General features: G+C 36.8%; 1 protein-coding gene across 10 annotated transcripts in view; it reads right to left on the bottom strand.

The window, feature by feature from the left end:
• Positions 1-21,344, bottom strand: part of LOC132697015 (muscleblind-like protein 2a) — a 471,687-nt gene that overhangs the window by 92,992 nt on the left and 357,351 nt on the right. The gene's annotated exons all lie outside the window — the stretch shown is intronic.

The following is a 21,344-nucleotide window of genomic DNA, read 5'->3' as shown; positions in this document are numbered from 1 at the left end:
CATACAAAGTATTATCCCGGGCCCTCCCCCGCCACTCTATAAATACAAATCGCCTTTGCTTCGGTTAAACGCCTAATAAATAGTAAATATAATTTTCTGTTTAAAAACGGTGGTGTTGCGACGTAAATTTCAAGCTCGTCCTGTCGAGTATGGTTTTCGCGGCTTGTTAAGCCTGAAAGCGCCGGGCCGCTGTTAAACGGCTTTCTTATTATTGAGCCTGTTGAAATTCGGTTTATAAAGTTGAAGCGGGCTCGACGTTGCGGAGGAAACCCTTCAAGCACCTAACGTCCGATCTTAGGTCGGATACCACATAATGATTGGAAGAATTTAATGCTGTGAAACTTGGCAAAGATTTCTGATCACTGAAGAGGAATCGTTGAATATGCAATCAACTTTGAACTAACTATGGAAGCGTGAGATCCCATGAAAAACACAGATGGTTTTTGGGGAGCTACCAAATTGTCATAAAAACCAAAAAAAAAAGTTAGACCATAACGCAACCTTTGAAGCATTCGAAATATGTAACACACGCGAAAAAGAAACTACATATGAGCGCAATGGTAGGTATCTACTGATCCAGCCAATTCAGCAGGACAAGATAAAAGGTAAAACATAATAAACATCATAAAGGAATCATGGCCAAGTCCTATGCAAAACGGAGACCAACAGACTGTCTTCTAGTATGGTGTTACAACATATTTTATATATTCTTCTACAAAACTACAAAACCAAAAACAGAATGAAACCACACTAGTTTAAGAATGATCGGAAGTTGTTCAAGCAACTCGTCGTTTGGATTCAATTTGACATAAACATCTATGAATTCTCCATTTCCAATACATATTGGAAGTGTTAGCAAGTATTTTCGTTTTTCTGTTTCATTTGTCGATTACCAAGCGTGTTGTGTTTGTGTATAAAATTAATGGCTAAATTCGTGGAAAACTTCAACAAATCGTACCGCTAACGACTTCATCAATGGCATTGCTCTTGTGGCATTGCACGAAACAATCATAGCCGTGTCGGTTTCCGGTTGCCACTGGTTTAGCGATAAAGCAATTCGACCAATCCGGGGAATTTACACGCCGAATTGCTCACTGCGCTTATTTAAATCGTTCCGGCAATGGCGTCGGCCGAGAATTAACTCTTAACCGCGACCCTTTACAAATATACAGGGTGCACTGAAGTCTCTGCAACAAATTTTAACAGGGAACTATTTTTACGATAAAAATCCATATAAACATATCAGGTGGGCGAACTAAGATGCGACGAACGGGGTTGATACCAAAATAAAGTATGTGTTTTAAACTATATTTCATTATATAGGGTGGTAAAATTTTAAAAAATGAAAATTTCCAGCAAAATGTTATAAAGCTCTGAAAACGATGTAAAAAAAAACAATTTAAAGTAACCTATACAATGTCCTTAAAACCCATAATTGACTTAATTGGTAATTACTCCTAGACGTACCTACAGAATGCTGAATTTTACAAATTCTATGGGAATTGAATTTTTTTAAATGGAATACTTTATATATCATTGTTTCTTCAGAAATTAGCCATTTTCTGTTAGCTCATCCCAAAAAAAGTTTTTGGAAATATCACTCTGTTGAGGAGTAATACGCAGTCGCGTCTTGATTGATCGACTCTCCAGTTTTTTCGTTTTAAGAACTTTTTTCAAAATAATATAGACTTTTCCACTCAAATTTTCTTAAATTTTATGTTGCGACCAACAGTTTCTTCAGAAAAAGTCCTTTAATAATAATAATAATGATAATAATTAACAATAATAATAACAATAATAAATGTTTTATTTGTCAGAATAAGGTACAATAATTTCGACAAAATACTAAATATTGAATAAATATATATATCTACGCTTGGTGAGTAAGACAATAAAAAAAAAGACAATACCTGATCATGAAGCCTTGTCAATTTTGCGAAAATATACCCAAAAACTAACTGTCGTAGAAAAACTATGGTAAGTAAAGTAATTAAACGCTCGCTCCGCTCGTGTCAACTAAACACGTGAGTCGAATGCCGTTTACCGCACTTGTTGTATAATGTACTATTGGAAATACTGAGTTTTTTCTAAATCGCTGCAGTTCCCAGATATTAAAATTCTTACTTATTGGCCTTTTTTGATCACATCGTTGCTTGTTCTTATGGTGATCATCGAGGTTATTTCGCTCCGACTATCCAAAAATTTCACCACGCCGCCCGCACATCAAGCCGATGATTAATTGTCCGAAATAACCGACGAAAGAGGTTTTACAAAATTCTATTTGGCCTTTCGAAACATCCATTAAGGGAGGACGCGACGTCGAGAGACGCGATAATGAACCGACGCGCCCGATACACTTTTCTTTCGCGTGATTTTTCATATTTTAATTGTCGCTCGGTAAAACGAGAAAAAAAAACTCGACTGCTTTCGTTTCGTTTTCGTCGTTCGCCGGTTAAGACCCATTAACTTTCAAACTTATTCGGATCTGTTTTGGAGAATTAACAAGGAACGACGGTTTTCTCGTGTTCTTCGAGGCATTTTTTTATTCCGAAAGCGGAGAGAGACCAAGATTCAGCTCTTTAAAGGGAATAACAAAACTCATTAGAGCGAGAACATTCGGGGTGGTCTTAATTAACATCGCGGACGCGCGTTTCAATTCGAAAAAAGGATTTTGTTTTAATTTGCATAAACTTCGGATTTGCTTATCCTGAATTATAGTTATGTTCATTCCTCGCTGTCTGTATAATATATAAAGCAAATGCGCGCCTCAGAATGAATATATTGGCGACACTTTTTTCTAACTATGCGTAAAATACTATAATGGTAGTGGCAGTGGAAATTGAAAGGTTTTGTTTACAAAAGTCAATTTCATTGAAAAATCTATAAAAAGGCAGCCTTTATAATGATAGCAATACAGATTTAAAGTCTTTGTGAAAACGTCAAACAGCAGTAACTCAATGATGAACTGACTAGACAAGAACATTTTAGAGTAAGCACAGCACCAGCACCCAGAAATTTGATATTTGTGTTCAATAGAGCACATAAACATTAAACGTAAACAAAAATAGTTGAAGTTGTTTACTTACTTACTGAACTATATTCTATATGTACATGGTGTATCACGGTTGAAGGAATATTAGAAGTTCAGAGAAAACGGCACCAATTAATTAAATTTGGAAGAAATGTAATTAATAATAAAAGAGTTTAATTATTATTATTTCGAAAACCCCTAGAGAAAGGTATAGGGAAATATTTTACAGTGATCAGAAAGTGATATGTGCAATGTTTTATCACTACTGTATAGGAAACCGACAGTTTTTAAATATCGACAAATGTTGTTATCTTAAGTTCAGTAAATTAAAAAATGATGTAGCTTTTGATTATAAATTCAATGTAGTCAGTATTAAAGAAGTAAAAGGATCTTGCGGTAACTAGAGACACAAAAAATTCTTATTGAAAACATAGTGAAAAAGACTTACAGAAACTTGGGTTCTATTACAACAAAGAATTTAAAGTCCCCAATATCATAAGTATATAAACAGAATTCAAAGCATTCCAAGAAAGTTTAGTTTTCTCATGAACTTTATATATAAGCACAATCTAATGGGTGTAACGTATGAAGCAACCTTTGACTTCTATCATATATTGAAATTATCTGTTACACGAATAATATCTAGTGGCATTTTTTGCTCAATATTGTTAATAACCATAGACTGTACAAAACCAAATCCTTTAATACTAGCCACTCACCATTATTCCTTTTGCAAAGAAATTATAACAGTTGCTTTTGCAGATAGATATTTTTGGTTTGTCACTCAACTAAATTAAATTTATTTCTACATTGTTTCTTGTTTTTCTTTTTTTTTTAGATTTAGAAATAGTTTTGCTTACCCTTTTAAATTAAAATAAATGTACTTAGTTTTAGTGTACTTACCTTTGTAAATTGTGACGTTAGTTCGTCATGTGTAGAGTACCCTGTTAAATGTTCCATCAATTGTGAGACACTCTGTATATATAGTAAATGCAATCCCGCCAAGGGAGCGTCGAACGAACTAATTAACGGAACCGAGTTTAGCGATTGGGCGATTCACTCGTTTTTTTCCCGTTGTTCCATAATCCTACAAAAGTGATCACCGCCTGAAAATGGCATCCCCTTTTCCTTTTCCGATAAATTTTACCGAATCCTTTGCATATTAATGACGTAATTGAGCGATTGTAAGCACTTCGCCCGGCAAAATAAATTTAATTGGCATCGGACGAAAAAAAAAGAAGCGGGACGACGACATCAACCGATATAGAAGAATAGAAGTTTAAATTTTCTAGATGAAAAACTTTTAACGGTACAATTGAATTTAAATCGGTCCTTTGTCGTGGCGGGACGATTCGCATTCGCGATAAACGTCGCGCTAGGACAAAAATTATTGAAATGAATCGTTCATTAACAGGAACCTTTAGTTTTTCTCTAACATAAGACTTAGTTTTTTTAGGCATTCTATGCGAATAGTTTACCAACCTGCTCGGCAAGCTGTTTTAGAAACTTTAATTAAAACATCGATTAGATCATCAAAAGAAGGATGAATTGAACAAGAAGCATATTTTCACAGAGCACGCAGCGAAGCAAAAATTGGTACAGCAACGCCAGTGAGAACCACTCTATCATGTACCGGCTTGCCGCACTGAAACAATTACATCACCGCGTAGCAACGGATAGAGACAAAGGTGCGAAGTATTAGCTTGTATAAGAAAAATAATAGAATAATAATACACACGTACGGAGGAAGGATCTATCTAGCGGGTCCGACTAATTATATTACTCTCTAATGCGATCAATATCCATAAACCAGGAGGAAGAGGAGTTCGCATTGAGTATCATCACCAAACTTCAATAAGGAACAAAAGAGTAACTTTTTCATAACGAAACGTACGGTGCGTGAGCTCTTCTTCTTCTTCATTGCGAAGGTTGGCAATCATCACACTCCTTTTTCCATGAAGTTTCCCTTGTAGTATCAATGACAGATTCTAGATATTGCAGTTTGCGTTTTTTTTTATTGTAATAATAACTTCTTTCTCTTTTCTTATTCTTGTCATGATTTCCTTGTTCATTTTCTAATGTTCAATTTCTTAGGACCCCATGCCTCCGCACCATAATACAACACCGAGAACACAACAAACAACAAAAGAGTCTTTTCATTTTCATAAACGTTGTTCTCGCCAATTCTATTTGGGTTTTGATTTCTACAGAAGAGTGTCTAAGTATTTATGACTGTCAACTTTTTCTTTGTATTGAAGAATGAATTTGATGGTTGTTTTGTGCTGTTATGGATATTATTATGAATTTTGTCTTTTTACAGTTAAGGACAATCCGAACTCCTCACTATATATTTGTTATATAATTGTTAGCCAACAGGGCGGCATCATCCGCGTATCTTATGTTGTTGATGGGAACTCCGTTAATTACAATACCTTTCGTCTCACCTTCTAATGCTCGTTTCATTATTTCCTCTCGGTAAAGGTTAAACAACATCGGAGATAGCACGCACCCCTGTCTTACACCTCTGTTCTGTTTCTATTGTGGTACTTCCTTCCACTTTCACCATCGCTCTGTGACTGAAATAAAGGTATGTAATGATTTTTATATCTCTGGTATCTAAATTCTTTTTTTAAGAATTTTTGTCCGTCGTTCGTGTCCGACTTTGTCGAAAGCTTTGTTGTACTCAATGAAACAAAAAGCGAGTGAGTGGTGTTTGGAATATTCGATATGCAGCAATTAGTTTTGGTTAGCAACCAAAACTATAGTAAATTACATCGAATGCGAATGACGGATAGGATTTTACAAGTAGCAAAGTGCAGAAGTTACCGTTCAATCTCGGAGTTCGGGTTAGAGTTACATACAGGTACCTGGTCTACATTTCAGAGACCAAAATAATAAAGTCGTCAAACTTATAAATCATATCGCGTCGGCTATCGGCCAACAACCGAAAATTCCCTACACGCGGATAAACTTCAAGGGACGTATTCATAAATTCAGAAACGGCCTGAAGTATGCGAAAGATAGGAAAAGCAGACACAAAAGGCCCTCCCACTCTCGTAGGCTTTCAACTTTCCGAGGCCAAACAAACTGTGGCTCCGGGGCAAAAGCATAATCCAGTTATTACAATACATTTCATTCTTTTTTCTCCCTACCCGTACTTTGCGCGAACACAATCAGATTGACACTTTTTTATCTGGATTTTCCTGAAGGAAAAGTTTCTCTTTCAAGTGAAATATGTTGTGTGTTCGAAGTCCTCTACAAAGTTAGGGGAAAAATATTTAAAAAAAAATCGTGTCGTTTAGGGGACTGTCAGCGCTATGTGCGTATTTCAAAATATCGCGCACGTATTTTGAAATGGGGTATAAAATTGTATCAAAAACCTTGTAGGGAGTCAGTTAAATAATGTAAGCGACATTATTTCAAACAACGTTTAATAGCTACACAAACAACTAATAATATGGATCGTGCTGTTCCGCACAGTTAGTAAAAATTGCCTGCTTTGATTGACTTTTTTTCTTTTTTAATTACAGTTTACTTGCTTTGTGTAGTCATGATAATATTCACAAAGGTATTTTAAAGAAGTGTATATTTTAACTTCAAAAAATTTTAACTTTGCAATTTTGATAGACGTTGACTATTTAGATTATGGGATGTTCCCGGTTCGGTGCCGTGCGAAAAGTCTTTACATGTGTCTAATAAGTTAAACATCCGTAGCACCTTGGCGACACATTCGATATTTCACCTGTTTCTACACTGACACAAAAAGAAACATCGACTCAAACAAGAAAATCTTCCAAGTGACAAATGATCACCTCTTCACTATACCAAGTACAATTGGAAGCATCCATATAGAATTCTCCTAATACTGCAAACCAGAAAAACTAAAGGCATCCGAAACAAAAAAAAATAGCAGCAGCCAATAAATCGAAACCCCGCACCTAATGAACCAGAAGAGGAAGATGATGAACGATTTCTTTTAGCTAATGAAAATAATGACATGGAAAAATTGACGAGGTTCCAAATAATGCTGCACGCTCGTTTCAAGGATGGTAAAAAAGGGGAATTATTAGTTTAATGTCACATGAGCAAACTTAACATTAAAGGATGCATATGTTTGTGGTTATTGAAATATAGTATTTATTTTGCATTTCATAAATAATATAAGGTTTTTATTTGAGGCCACATTCCATGGATAATTTTACAAAAATATCTAAAGATTTTATTACTTTAAAAACAAAATAATTATCCGCTATCGATAATGAACCATAAAGGTTCTTGTGTGCAAATATTTGGCATTAATACATATATATTTTGAAAAGAATAATATATTTTAAAGAAAGTACATATCAGGAACTCCTCTAAATATTGACATAAATAGCAAAGTTTGTCATTTCCATGGGATCGCAGCAAAACACATTGAAAATAAAACAAAAACAACACTAATTTAGATATAATTTTTTAGTTAATAACAGTCGGATTTAAGGCTTTTAACGTAAATTTTCAATTTTGCAATTGCATTTCACGAAAGCATTATGGCTTTCTTTTTATCCATGTGTTTGCCGTTATAGTGAAAATGTATGGATTCGGTGATCTTGCAGCTTTAGTACATCCTAGAAGTCGTTAGGGCTTGTGGCGGGAACTATGACGTAATTGGTAAATATTTTATTGGTTTGATATTCCGTAAAATGACTATAAAGACAGGACTTTTGCTAATAATTAATGATTAGAAGGTATTTACAATAATTATTACGTCCCCCCTTATCTCTTAATATTTGTTACCCTTTACTTGTTAAAATATTTGTATTTCGTGTCTGCGAGATAAAGAATAACGTTCTTGCGAAAATTCTTCTTCTCTTAAATCTCACTTTGTCTCCATATATATAACGTCGTAGTATATTAACGGCGTGTATATATACGTATAAAGGGCTTCGGCGCGAGGACTTTTATATGACGATAAATATGACTCGGGGAAAGACCAAAGACGTCATTAATTTCGTGATTCGATTTGAATTCCTGCGAGTTCATCGTTCACGAAGGGGACAAATTACGGAATTCCTGAACCTAAATGTATTACCTAATATCATCTCGGGATATTGTCTTTTCGGGAAATTAAATTGCTCGAGACGGGTTGGGTTCGCCCTGCCCGCCGTTTGTATTGCCGTCTGATAAAAAACATTTATTTCCTCGAAATAAAGTTCTGCGGAGTAATTTGATTTCGCGCGTCAGATAAACACGACCATTCGTCAACTGATTTCGCAATCAATTACTGGACGGGGGCCGGTTGAAGTTTCCTCAAAACAAAAACCGTCGAAATTTATAGTCATTTGGTTTCCTGCAGAAGTTTCATGGTATTGAAATTGGAAAGTTCAAATGGAACAACAATTTAAATTGTAGAAGTGAACCAAAACATGGTCTAAACGACGAGGATAGTTACTTAACCACCTGCCATCGGAAAAAGTAATTCTCTATCAATATTGCATAGTGTGCAAGGTTTACTTGGGTGTTTCTGTTTTTGCTTCCTCGTAAAATTTCACATATCCTAATTGATTGATTTCTCAATTCACAAATTCTAAATGATCTCGAAGTATGCTAAACCACATAACACATATCGAAAAGCGCAGAACTCATAACATTAAGAAGATCAAAGCCCCTCTTGGGCTCCGCTAATGTCGATCTTGATCAAGCGTATACGAGGTACAGCTCTGGCAAAAATGAAACACATAGAGCCGCAAGTTTCATGCTAAACTTTCCGTTCCTAATTTGCAGAATATGAGGTCAAAACGGAAAATTCCTTTCCTCCTGAAGGATGGGATTCGTCAAGACGATTCTGACTATGTCAAGGCGCTGCAAACCCTTTGCAATAATCATCTGGACGAAGACAGGCCAGGGAATTCTTCAGAAGACCATAGGAAATTGATAGGATACTGCTAAGTCATGAAAGGAAGGTCTTCTGACGGGCACCTAAGCACCTAGGTGAAATGAGAATAGTAGAATAGACTGAATACAAAAGAAGATAAGGAAACAACTATGACAGTTATGACAATAGGGTTAGTAGAAAACAATGAATACAAAAGAAGATAAGAAAGCAGCTAGCACACTGTTATGACAATGTCGAGAGTACGCTTCAACTAATCAAAAACATTGAAATACACCAACGAGTCACTATTGAAGCTGTGGAGTTTAATTACAGAGAAGAAAGCTTGGACAAAATTATAACTACGACTCTATTACTATCGAGATTCTGTAATATGTACGCTGTAATTCCTTTTATAAATTTAAAATTGTTTGGAGTTTATCGGATTTATGTCAAATCATTGGGAAATCATCAGTAATTACACCTGTACATCAATGTTGCTTACTTTATTTGGGTCCTCTTTATAACTTCTTTAAAGTTATTCACGTTCATTTTCGAGAAACTTCGTAAATCTTTCCGCTTTACACGCGAGCCAGCCACACATCTCAATAACCGCGCGGCTCATTAAAATAAACAAGTTCCGCGGATAGAGGTTCCGGTATCCCGTATCGTCACCGCAAATCTTCCGTTATTACCATATTTATCGACATCGGGATGATGTGGGCGGGATAAGGGCCGCGCCTCGCTTTGATCCAGGCAATCTAGAAAAGTTCCGCTAATGTAAGAGCGAAGCCACTTTCGGGAAAGTTTCTCCGGGTGGGGGCTCAATCTACAATTTGACGCTGCCAATATAATATCCCGGAGGAAAAAGTTCCGAACGTGCCGGGGGTACGTTCGATATATACAGCCGCCGTATGTTCCACTACTACACTCATACACACACACACACACACTGCTGGACCGAAACGGGCGAAACTTTTCCGTTAACGCTTCTCCATCTCTCCGCTCCCCACCGCCCCCCTCGCAGGTTCGTTTTCGTTTTGCCCGTCGCTAGTTGAAAAATTTGTCTCCTGTGTCTCTGGAATGGAGAGAGAGCCGAAGAATCGAGTGACACCTTTTGATTACCGGCAAAAATCGCCACATGTCGGGCGATTTTCCCGAAACTTTCGCGCGCGCTGAAGAAAAGTTCGAACGCAATCACGAAAACAATAAGAAAGTTATATATTTGATAAATCAATTGGAGGAACCCCGGTGTTTTGAAGAAACACTGTGCGTCAGATGGGCGGAACTTCGCCCGCACTGTCCGTTTACTTAAGAAGTTTTCCGTACGAACTTTGGCCGCCGAAAGTTAAAAAGTTTCGGAACTACTTCGGAATTAAAAATAATAGTAGAAGTTTTTCGATTTCTTTATATAAAAATTCTCTCTTCATCATAATCAGGATTCCTCTCCCGGGGTTCGACAAACATGCTGCCGGGCGTCGAAAACTTCTATTCGCATCTTGAATAGTAGAAATGAACGGAATATTACTTGTCCAAATATCTCCCAACATATCAGTGAAAAACGAAGTTTCTTTTGGTACTTCACGTTGTGGTGCGCCCAATACTTTGTCCCAGTTGTGTTTGTGGTAAAGTGTATTGTCAGAAGTTAAGAAGAAGACGAGTGAGAACGGCAAAATGAGTAACTGTGAGGGGTAAGAAGACGGTAGCGGGATACGCTACGCGCCAATTTTGCGAGTATTATTTGTTAATTTTTCTTGTAAAATTACCAAATGTGTAAGCGTGTAATTCAGTTTTAAAAGGAAAATAGAAAGTACGACATCAGTTGTTGTTTATTTCCGATTGGCCAGCCGAGGCAACACATAAATTGGCGCCCAACGTGGGGCTCGAACTATAGAAAATACGACCTGAGAAGGAATCGATTCAGTTTGCTGGATTCAGAATCATTATTTACGAGTTTACGGTGGTATATTGTCGTGTCTGAAAATGCCCAAGTGAAAAATACAAAGTGTATTAGTGTGGATAAGGATTTGGATGGAATTATTAGTCCCAGTATGAGTTTAAGGAATTGAGTTGAGTCATTGGCCGATAGTGTGGCCAAATTAACAACTGAAGTGTCTAAAAATAAGGAAATGCTAGCCACTGTTGGAGGTGAAGGAACGGATAGGAATCAAATAGCGTCGCACAACAAGCAGATGGGGCATGGGGAGCAATTTTTCCAAGCAAAAGAATCAAGTTCTTATCTGTCGTCTTGGAAGGATAGAGGTGGGTGTAATTTAGTCTTTTCACCGGAGTTTTTGTTGGCTTCTCGAAAACGTTATTGGGGGGTTACTGAGGAAAGGGAGTTGTTCTATGAACTCAAGTATGGTCAGTATAGAAGGGGCAGCAGAGCTGATTATGTGTTAAAATTAGCTGGAAAAGCAATGTATTTAACTGAAAAAATTAGTGAGTCTGTTTTAGTTCAATGGTTGGCACAACATTTTCCTTGCGAAATCCAGAGGGGAATTTTTATAACGGGAATCAAAACAGTAGACGAACTAGAGCATCTTTTAAAGAAAATTGACGAAACTGAACTGGGAGACAGAGGTCCCTGGAGACAACATAATTTGGACAGTAATGATGATAGACAGAGAGCTGGTGCTAATAATACAGAAAGTAATTATTACTAAATTTGACTATGGTGATTTGGTATCAGATAGCAAAGGAGATGAGCCAGTGGAACATTTCTGTTCACCTGTAATCTCGGGTAAAATTTATGAAAAAAGATATGAAATTTTATTAGATACGGGTAGCCAAGTTTCTGCAGTTTCGAAGAATTTGCAAATTTATTAAAATGTCAAGGTATAAACTTTCCTATATTACTAATACGCAATACAGTAATTTCAGTTGCTGTAGGTGCAAAGAAACAAAAAGTGTCTGAACAAATATTATTGCCTATTGAAGAGGGGGGTAAAAAGTTTAATATCATTTGTATTATTGTTCCAAAACTAAACAAAAATATTATATTGGGTGCTGACTGGATGATAAATGAGAAAGTTTTAATAGATTTTGCTAATTTATCCTTATTGATAGGAGATGAAGGTAATACTTCAAAAGTTAGGTTCGAATTATGTGTTGCCTCGGCTAGCCAATCGGAAATAAACAACAACTGATGTCGTACTTTCTATTTTCCTTTTAAAACTGAATTACATGCTTACACATTTCGTAATTTTAAAAGAAAAATTAACAAATAATACTGGCAAAATTGGCGCGTAGCGTATCCCGCTACCGTCTTGTTACCCATTTCGCCGTTCTCACTCTCTTCTTCTTAACTTCTGACAATACACTTTACCACAAACACAACTGGGACAAGGTATTGGGCGCACCACAACGTTAAGAAATACGCGGTGGAAAGGATCCAAACTAGTTGTAACAATATAGTGTCTTGTTATTTGACTTTTAAGGGTATCAACGTACCGCCTACATAAAATATATCTAGAGTTTTTTAACAAAACTGAAGTGTTTACCTCGCAACATATTTTCCAATGCAATTATCTAGAAAAAGAGAGGAATTAGAACAAGATAGGTAGAGGAGAAAGGACACCGAAGATATTGGGATCGATTTCAGTGGGAACATCCAAAGATGGAGATAAAAATTGGCCTAGGTACGTATCGCAGCATATTCCAAGCGGAAGTGCATGCCACGAGTACTCTGCAAGAATGTAGTATAAAATCAACTTTCACAGAGAAACATAAAGAAACCCTGGCAAGAATAATATTCTAGCGCGGACCGGGGCAAAAACGTCACCCACAAGATCACAGCATTGTCCATTTCTCGTTAAATGGGAAACAACGCATTCGGCGCCTGAAAGGTCGAGGAAGTTCGCCGACTCTGGCTGCGACTACGAGGACTAGCTCTTTCGAAGAATACACAACTGGCATGAGCAACCCAACCTTAAAAACTCGGACAAAGATTTATACCGCGCACTGCAGCCTCAAATATCAAAAGAATAAAATTGACATCGTGGACAATGCAATATACCGATTGGTCGCAGAAGACCTAAATAGCCTAAAAGCTATTTAGAAACATAAATTTGAATCGGTTTCCCAGATGCGACTGGAGATTTTAAAGATTCACCGATTGGCTGAAGAAGAAAGAAAACTTGACGCGTATATAAGAAATTATATGAAGAATATCCGATTATTCCTCAATTAATAAGTGAAAAATAATGAATTTAAAACGCGATTTATTTAAATATCAGTTGAACCCAAAGTATGCATACGGCATGTAAAATTGTTTATTCTCACATCAGCATCATAGACTTTTTGGGCTTTTCGAAATTCGCAAATAAAGCTTTTATTTATTCGCGCCCGGAATAATCCGGCGAATGGATTCCGGCAAAACCGATATTTTGACGCCGGTCGAATGCGATATCTTTCGTTTTATTAGCGAATAATTAAGTTACGCGGTCGTATATTTTAAATTTTTAATAAAGTTAACATCGTTTGAAAGCCAATCGGTTTAACTCCCTAGCTTTTTATTGTATTTGAATTGTTTTGGTACAGGTATTTATTTAATTTGATAAATCGGCCACATTAGCACAACATTAGAGCATTAGTAGAGGGCAATACTCTGGTTTACACGAGTACCGATTCACAGGAGTAGAAATAACGATGATATTCGTGATAAAGAAAACAACTCCGCTTATACGGTCATATCAAAGAGAGCGAATTTCCAGGCAACTTCTAAATATACTACATTAGCGAGGGGGAAGAGATTCAGGCCAAGAATTGCACTGGTGCAACACAAGTGCTCAAAAAGGCATGTCAGAGAAAGATTTGGGACCAGAAGACTGGAGGGATAGAAAGTAATGGAAATTGAGAACCTGCAGAAAATCAGGAAGCAAGTAAGAAGAGGGTACACCGTAATTATTTATAAAATATATAAATTATAATTTCTTGGAATTTCTCTGAGATTGTTCATGGAATTCCTTGGAATTACTCGAGAATTCTTAACTCTAAACAGACACGACATTACATTGATGCAAATATTTTGGTACAGAGTTAGAGAAAATATCCAACGCTGCCAAGTTTCAAAGAAACGAATTTTTGGTTAATTTAATTTCAAATTACCAGACATATGAGATTGCCAGTCGTGGAGGCAGCTATATCGCGTGTCTGAGTAAAAATATAATGATGCTTTATTATCTGAAGTGTGCTTTACCTGCATCTAGAAAATTAACTTAACTTAGACTTAATTTAAGCCCAAGCGACAACTCCCTGCTTCGTATTTGTGAGCACAAATTAGCATTAGTTATGCGACAGTGTAATTATAGTAAACAGACGTGTCGTGCAGTTTATTATTACTATACAATGTATAACCTACTCGTGAAGCAAGAAAAGCCACACTGTTTTGCTTTAACGACTTCGATCGCGATGTGTGTCGCAGCAGCTCCGTGCCAATTGTACAAAGACCAACCTAATTAGCGTTCAGGTACTATACGTAACATGTGCCGATCAGGTGTCCACACGCGTAAACGCGTCAGTTCCGATTTTTGATACGTTGTGAACAATTTTACCAATCCTCATTATTCATTTCGCAACATTATTCGTAACAGGCAAAAGAAGTGAAGGCTTCGACGTGACTGAACTGCATGAAGATTGCTTAGGGTGGTTCAAGACGTAAAAAAAAAGAGTTAATGCACTGTCCTCGTGTGTACTAGCACTGTTTCTGTATGTGCTAAGTTCCACCGATAGAGTGAAATTGTATTGCTTATTGCACGGTACATAGATATTAGATATTGAAAAGATCATCAATTTAATTACCGTCGAAGAATGATAGTTGAAACTTAAAGTTCAGAAATGAAATTTCTAGCCAATAAAGACCACACATGGAATGTTTTATGGCGATTACAAAAATGTATTGATAAAAATAACATTACTACACGTTTCCCACATTTTGTTCAACCAACTAACACATTGTCTGAAGTTTCAAACATCTGCTTACCACTGTGAAACAAGATACTATTAAAGTCACGCCTACACGAACAATTTCGTCTTTGCAGTAGAGTTCGTGGATCATGTCTACAATGAACGAAGGTTATATATACGTACATAAGGGTAAAAAAAATGTATCAATTAATAACAGTCCATAACTTGCAAACTAATTGACTCGAGTGAACATGGCTAGCGTAAGACTTACATTCATTCGATGAAAGAAAGTCAGTTTTGAAGTGCTATTTTAAGGACGAAAACATTAGTGAGGTTCAACGGCAATGGCGAAAAGAGTATCACACAGAGTCACTGATATGTTTAACGAATCGTCGCATTCGAGACAAATTTGAAGCCGAAGGCTGTGTTAAAGATGTACACAACAAGTCTATCTAACTCCTATCTCGTGTTATAACAATTCACTCGCTCACCACATTGGATGAACTTCGAGAATCCATCGTACATTCATGGGCAAATATCCAACTGAACACGTTGCAGTATATAGTTCGTGCTGTAGTTCAGTTAATGGTGACCATTTGGAACACCTACTGTGATACCTTTAAGTTGGACTTTAAGCTACACTATCAACAAAAATGAGACAACTCCGTCGATTAGTTTGCAAGATATGGACTTTTAAACAGTGAATATATTTTTTTGGACCCCTCTGTATATCACGACTATTAATATTTTTCAATCATTGCAGTAATACTTTTTAATATAAAGGAATATATATTGTATATTTCAAAATCGATGTCCAGCAGTCCTGAATCTTATGCAAAATCTTTCACTTCCACTCAAATTAGTTCACTGCACTATTGGAGCAGTCGATATGTTTCGGTATCGGTCATCAACCTAACGATCGACGAAGCCACCTCCATTGTTTGTACATACTTATTTCAACCATCAGCCGTCATAATAATCTCAAAAAAATATCTCGATGGTTGCGCGTCGGGCGATGATTAATGCATGGTCAATTATTCGACGCGGAGCTGGGGCAGTTTATTAACGATCCCGAGCTACAATAAAATCGTAATCCGACGCTTGCCGTTTTATCCGTGCACGTCCACGCCTTTGAATTCTCATTCGGCACAGATTAGATCGAAATGCCATTGTCGGCTGTCGTGCGACTGGTTCGTCCTTATCGGCGAGGATTCGGTTCGTAACATGCTTTTAAAACGTGATAGAGGACAGAGAACTCAGATCTGGAAGTCGTTCTTTTTGATCCTATCGACGTCGTCTGGCATCTTCATGACTCCGAAATTCACAAAGACCTAAACAACACTTATTCGAGTCTCCCGCTAGAGTTCTTTATTTAAAAAGGACATCGGTGGAGAATTGTTACGTGGCGAATAGTACACGGTTCCCAATTATTTGAATATAATGATTTGACTCCGTTTTCCAGCTAACATACGACGTAACAGCGTAAAAATTCCACGTGCCACTAAAAATGCTGCCTAAAAATATCCTGTCAGGACAGGCTGAAACCATATGTCTTTACCTTTCTTAGTCAATACGCTGCGTACCTTTCCTTCATACATTGTCGTCAACAACGCACCTTGGACCTGCACCTTTGAGAGCTTCTCAAATAGAATAATTGAAGTATGGAATAGTTGGGTCGAGTACATTACTTATTACACAATGAAATCATTACATAGCAACTTACCATGGTCATCAAATATTGAACACGTGTTGCCTTATTGTAATCCGCTTTCTCAAAAATAGGCTACAGGATGCAGAAGGATTAACATAATTCGAGCTAGGAGCCGGTAATCCAAATTCGATTAGGGATACCGAGGGCCACCACCCAAAACCTCAAATATGTAGATTAGAAACGAAGGGCCCGATTTAATATTCAGATGCTGCGTGCGCGCCAGGCATAACCCAATCTTACTATTATCTGACCCAGGACGAAAGTATCCCTTTCTGAATCAATCAAAACTGTTTCATTGTCGAATCTAATTTGCGCTTGTCGGACTGCCCTATCCGTTACCGCCTGTGATCCTGGAGGCCTAAATTAAATCGACATAGTTGCGTGTTGCCTCTCCCTTCGGCGAAGGTGTAATAGAAATTAGCTCTATTTATAAATACAAAGGTTATTCCGTGGGAATCGGCATTCAAGCTCGGAAGAAAGCTTCCGAGTTACATCCAAGCCAGCAAGGCCACATAAATTTGCTCCACGACCGGGACTTCTTCGGATCTATATAGTGTAAATTTTAGACAAGAAAATTGTAATAGTATCTTAAGACATTGACATTCACTAGTAGACATGTTCACTCCTATTATCGTCACTTAGTCCAGAGCTTTCTGTCATTGCTGGAAAAGATTTTAAATCTCTTGATTCATTAATTTACAATATACATCTGTACTGATTTTTCGTATTTGACGAAATGAGCACGGAAAAGGCTGTAGACCAACGAGCTTGGACAGATCAGGAAGTTTTTCAATAGATACATCTTTATGAGGAGCAGAAATTTTTATGTCAAATATATCACATATCATAGGTATCTTTATCAAAGTTATAGTACAAAAAGCACTATGTGAAAAATATAAAAATGTGTTACATATTCATTTGGTCCATACTGCACTTATTTGCACATTTTCTTTCATTTTCCGCTTTTGCACAATCTTATACGCAATTAGAAAAATGCGAATCTCATTCCATTTCCATTTTGAACATATATAATTAAAAACACATCAACCTACGAACCAGAAACTTAGTGGACTGCGTGTTGACACTCAAGTCGACACCAAATTGTCTTGGTCACGAGTCGCCTAGTGATTGTCTGCCTAGTCTCCGATATCTATCTCGACACCGCCGCAACTGACCTCAAATGAACAACACTCTGATACAAATCTTGAGACTTGAAACTGCAAGCCACAAGATAGAAATGATTGGCCATACTGAAGTGATGTTGTTCATTTATTCACTAGACAGAAATCCTCTATGCATAGAAAACATTTTGTCGTCTAACGTCGAAGTCTGACGTGACGTGACAACGTTTAAGTTGGTTAAGTTGAATTAATTTCTCGAATCAGATAATTCGTGTTAAACAAAGAAATGCAAATTTGGAAGTTTGTCGAGCACGAGTAAAAGAAGTTATAAAAAAATAGGATTGCCTTTTATAAAAATTTTCTCGAATCTAGGACGTTCTGCATAAATAGTTTATACATCAAAAAGAGCACAATTCAAAATACTAATCGAGATGTCCGAGAATATTTCCGAAAAAAAAACTTTTTTTCATTTGCGGACTTTAATCACAGTTAGAGATTCGCGCTATATTTGTAGTTTCATGATTAATAAAATAAGGATTGTTATTAAGGATAAACAAAAGAAAATATATGAGTTTTAAATACAATATAAAAATTAGTTAAAAAAATGTTTAGAAGAAAATCGACAAAATATTTTGTAAAGGACACTAGTTGCGGCTTTTTGACAAGTTGACGCAAAGCAGAAATATGAGAGCTGGTCCATATATTAATCAACTAAGATGCATTTCAAATCGACGTGAGAGCCGGTAGTTTCATCAAAGAAATCTATTGCCGACCAAAAAATATCCAAATTGGGACCCACTGTACTTCAATTTACGCTAGTAGTGTTCCCGTTCTTAGCGTCAAAACTGAAGCATTGATTTGAAAAACCACTGGCATTTATAAATTACTTGTTGGATCATATTGTTTAATTTTTTTGTACAAACTTGATCTTCTAGGTTAAGTAAGTGTAGAAACTCGCAATTTATTTAATTAACCGAAGATGATATAAAAATCAATGTAATTTAATTATTAATTCGCCCACAAATCCCGTTAGGAATCCACGCAAAGAGAAATAACGAAAAAAAAAACGAGAAACAACGTTAGAATATTTACTGCCGATTACTGCGAAAAATTAAATCGTATATTTTACTTTAAATTATTAAATTAACGGACACCGATTGCGCGGCGCTTTAACCGACGGTCTCCCCGTTTCTCAACGCCTCGCGTTCATCCCCCCCACCACGCCTTCCCGCTGCGCCCCACAAAAGCAACTCAAATTATAGTAATTTTAATTTTAAATCTGCTTTAGCTGAAAGCCTGCTCGGGGTACTTAATTATACAACCACTTGGACCCGGAAGCACGAAGGGTTACATAAAAGTGTAAACACGCCAAACCCCGGGCGTTTTCTTTTAATGCCAGTCCCCTCGTCCCTCCTGACCCCCTTGTCTAACATACGATCCCGCGGACGAAAAAAACACCCCCCATTCGGCGGTTGAATTTGGGTTTCGTCGCCGTCGTCATTTAACGAAGACAATTGCCCGTTAACGATGCTATATACAGGGTGGATTCACGTTATATATTACAAATTAATATTAGAGACCAAGATGACTGTTCCGAATTAATTTCCGGCCTATCCAAAACGAATTAGATATTGGGAAATCAAAATTATAAATTCTTTAATTTCTAAAAATTCAAATAAATTTGCAAAATGAAGTTTTGGTTAGTCACGCCAAAGCTACACATGCTTAGACATATATTTTTTTAATATTTAAATATGCTAACAGCGTTGCTAAGTTTTTAGTATACTAGCATCGACTAAAATAAAAGATAGATATATATAGGGTGCTCCGTTAAAAATTAGGAAGTTAATGTCGACGGACGAAACTATGAAGATCCTGCATATATGAAAATATTATAAAATAAATAAACTTCCTTTTCAATATTAAAAAAGCGGTTAATAATAAATATGTTAGTTAAACCAAGTAGTCACTGGAATATTAATCATAAATTGAGAATGAAGTCAGTTTCTGCCTTTCATATATACGAGGTGTGTTCAAAAAGTAAGATGACCTGTAATTGGACGGGTTTTTGTTCTGTTGGTACACATGTCCCTAACATATGTTCACAGTTTCGGCAGTTTGCAAAATGGAACAAAGAATTTGCATAAAATTTTGTGTAAAAAATGGGATCCAGTCCTGCAAAAGGCTGGAAATGTTGACAACGACATATGATGAATCTACTTTGAGCAAAAAAAAATGTTTATAAGTGGTACAACCTGTTCCAAGATGCCCGAGAAGACGCCGACGACGAACTTCGCTCTGAATGCTTCAGCACTTCAATAAAAGCGCTGAAGAAGTGAAACAAATGGTGCTGAAAAATCGTCGAATCGCTATAAGAGAAGTGGCTGAACACATGGGCACTCTATGAAATTTGTTTCAAAACTACTTAATTTTGAACAAAAGGACTGTAGAAGAAGCATGGCTCAAACGACATAATAATGATCTTGATTTGCTTAAAGAGGTGATAACTAGCGACGAATCATGGGTATGACGTCGAAACCAAAGCCCAGTCGTCCCAATGGAGGAACCCAGAATCGCCAACGCCAAAAAGCAATTCAAGTTCGATCTAACGTCAAGGTTTTGCTTACTGTTGTCAATAAAGTTGAATTTATGCGCCGTTTGCGAGAAGCAATACGAAGAAAACGTCCAGAATTGGATTTTGCATCACAATAATGCACCGGCTCACTCATTATTGCCTGTCTCTACCTTGTGTCCCAGATATAGCCCCCGCAACTTTTTCCTGTTGCCAAAACCAGAAAGTGTTCACTAGAAGCGCTTCGAGGATTGGAAAAAACGTTGGCATAAGTGTATTAATCTTGGTGGGATTACTTTGAAGAGGACAAAACATTAATTATTTACTTTTACCTCGTAAACTTTTACATTTGTATGGGTAGCTTTTAAACCATTAAAAAGACAAAACTGGTAAAACGATATACTAAGAGCAATTTTAGAGAAACCATATTCCCTGATTCTAATATTTTTTCTCGCAACTATGCAGTTATTTAAAATACGAATGTTAATAGTATACAGAAGAATGCATAATTTTATGTTTCGAAAATTCGAAATAAATGTGCTATGAAATCAAATAATTTGGTTTTTTAAAAATATTTCTTAGTCCACATCTAACAATTAAATATTCGTCGATTCAGGACATCATGAATCTAAATTCACTTTCATCTCATTTAGGTGACCCTGTATTTTTTAATGGTGGAAAAATTACGCATACAATTCAATCTAAAAAGTGGATAACGTCTATAATAAAAATTTGCCTGTAAGGCAATAAAATAAAAGACATACAGTCGTCCTTAGCGCAAAATTCTACAAGAAACTGAAATACGTTTCTCCGTTTAAAGTTCGGGCGTTACACACCCAGTTGCCCATATGCCGGGGGTGCGAAAAGTGGGTCAAGATGTTTTATCAATAATCCGACGAACGCGTTTCGCATTGCTTGCGTGACCATTGCTGGGGTCACGCAATGGTCCTGCGGAGTCGGTAAGTTAAACTTAAACCTGGCCGAAAAATTAACCTTAAGTGATTTACGTTTCCCGTTGGTATTCTCTTTGTAAAACACACCCCGTGCTTCTATCCATGTATGACATGTAGTATATGAAAACACGCTTTCTATCAATAAGACCAACATGGCGGCTGAAGTTTGCGCAGTTTTTAGGATATATGACATTT

This window comes from Cylas formicarius, unplaced genomic scaffold (assembly GCF_029955315.1).
Source record: "Cylas formicarius isolate icCylForm1 unplaced genomic scaffold, icCylForm1.1 PGA_scaffold_1__22_contigs__length_36826433, whole genome shotgun sequence".
Classification (NCBI taxonomy): domain Eukaryota; kingdom Metazoa; phylum Arthropoda; class Insecta; order Coleoptera; family Brentidae; genus Cylas; species Cylas formicarius.
This window is presented reverse-complemented; position numbering and strand designations above follow the sequence as displayed.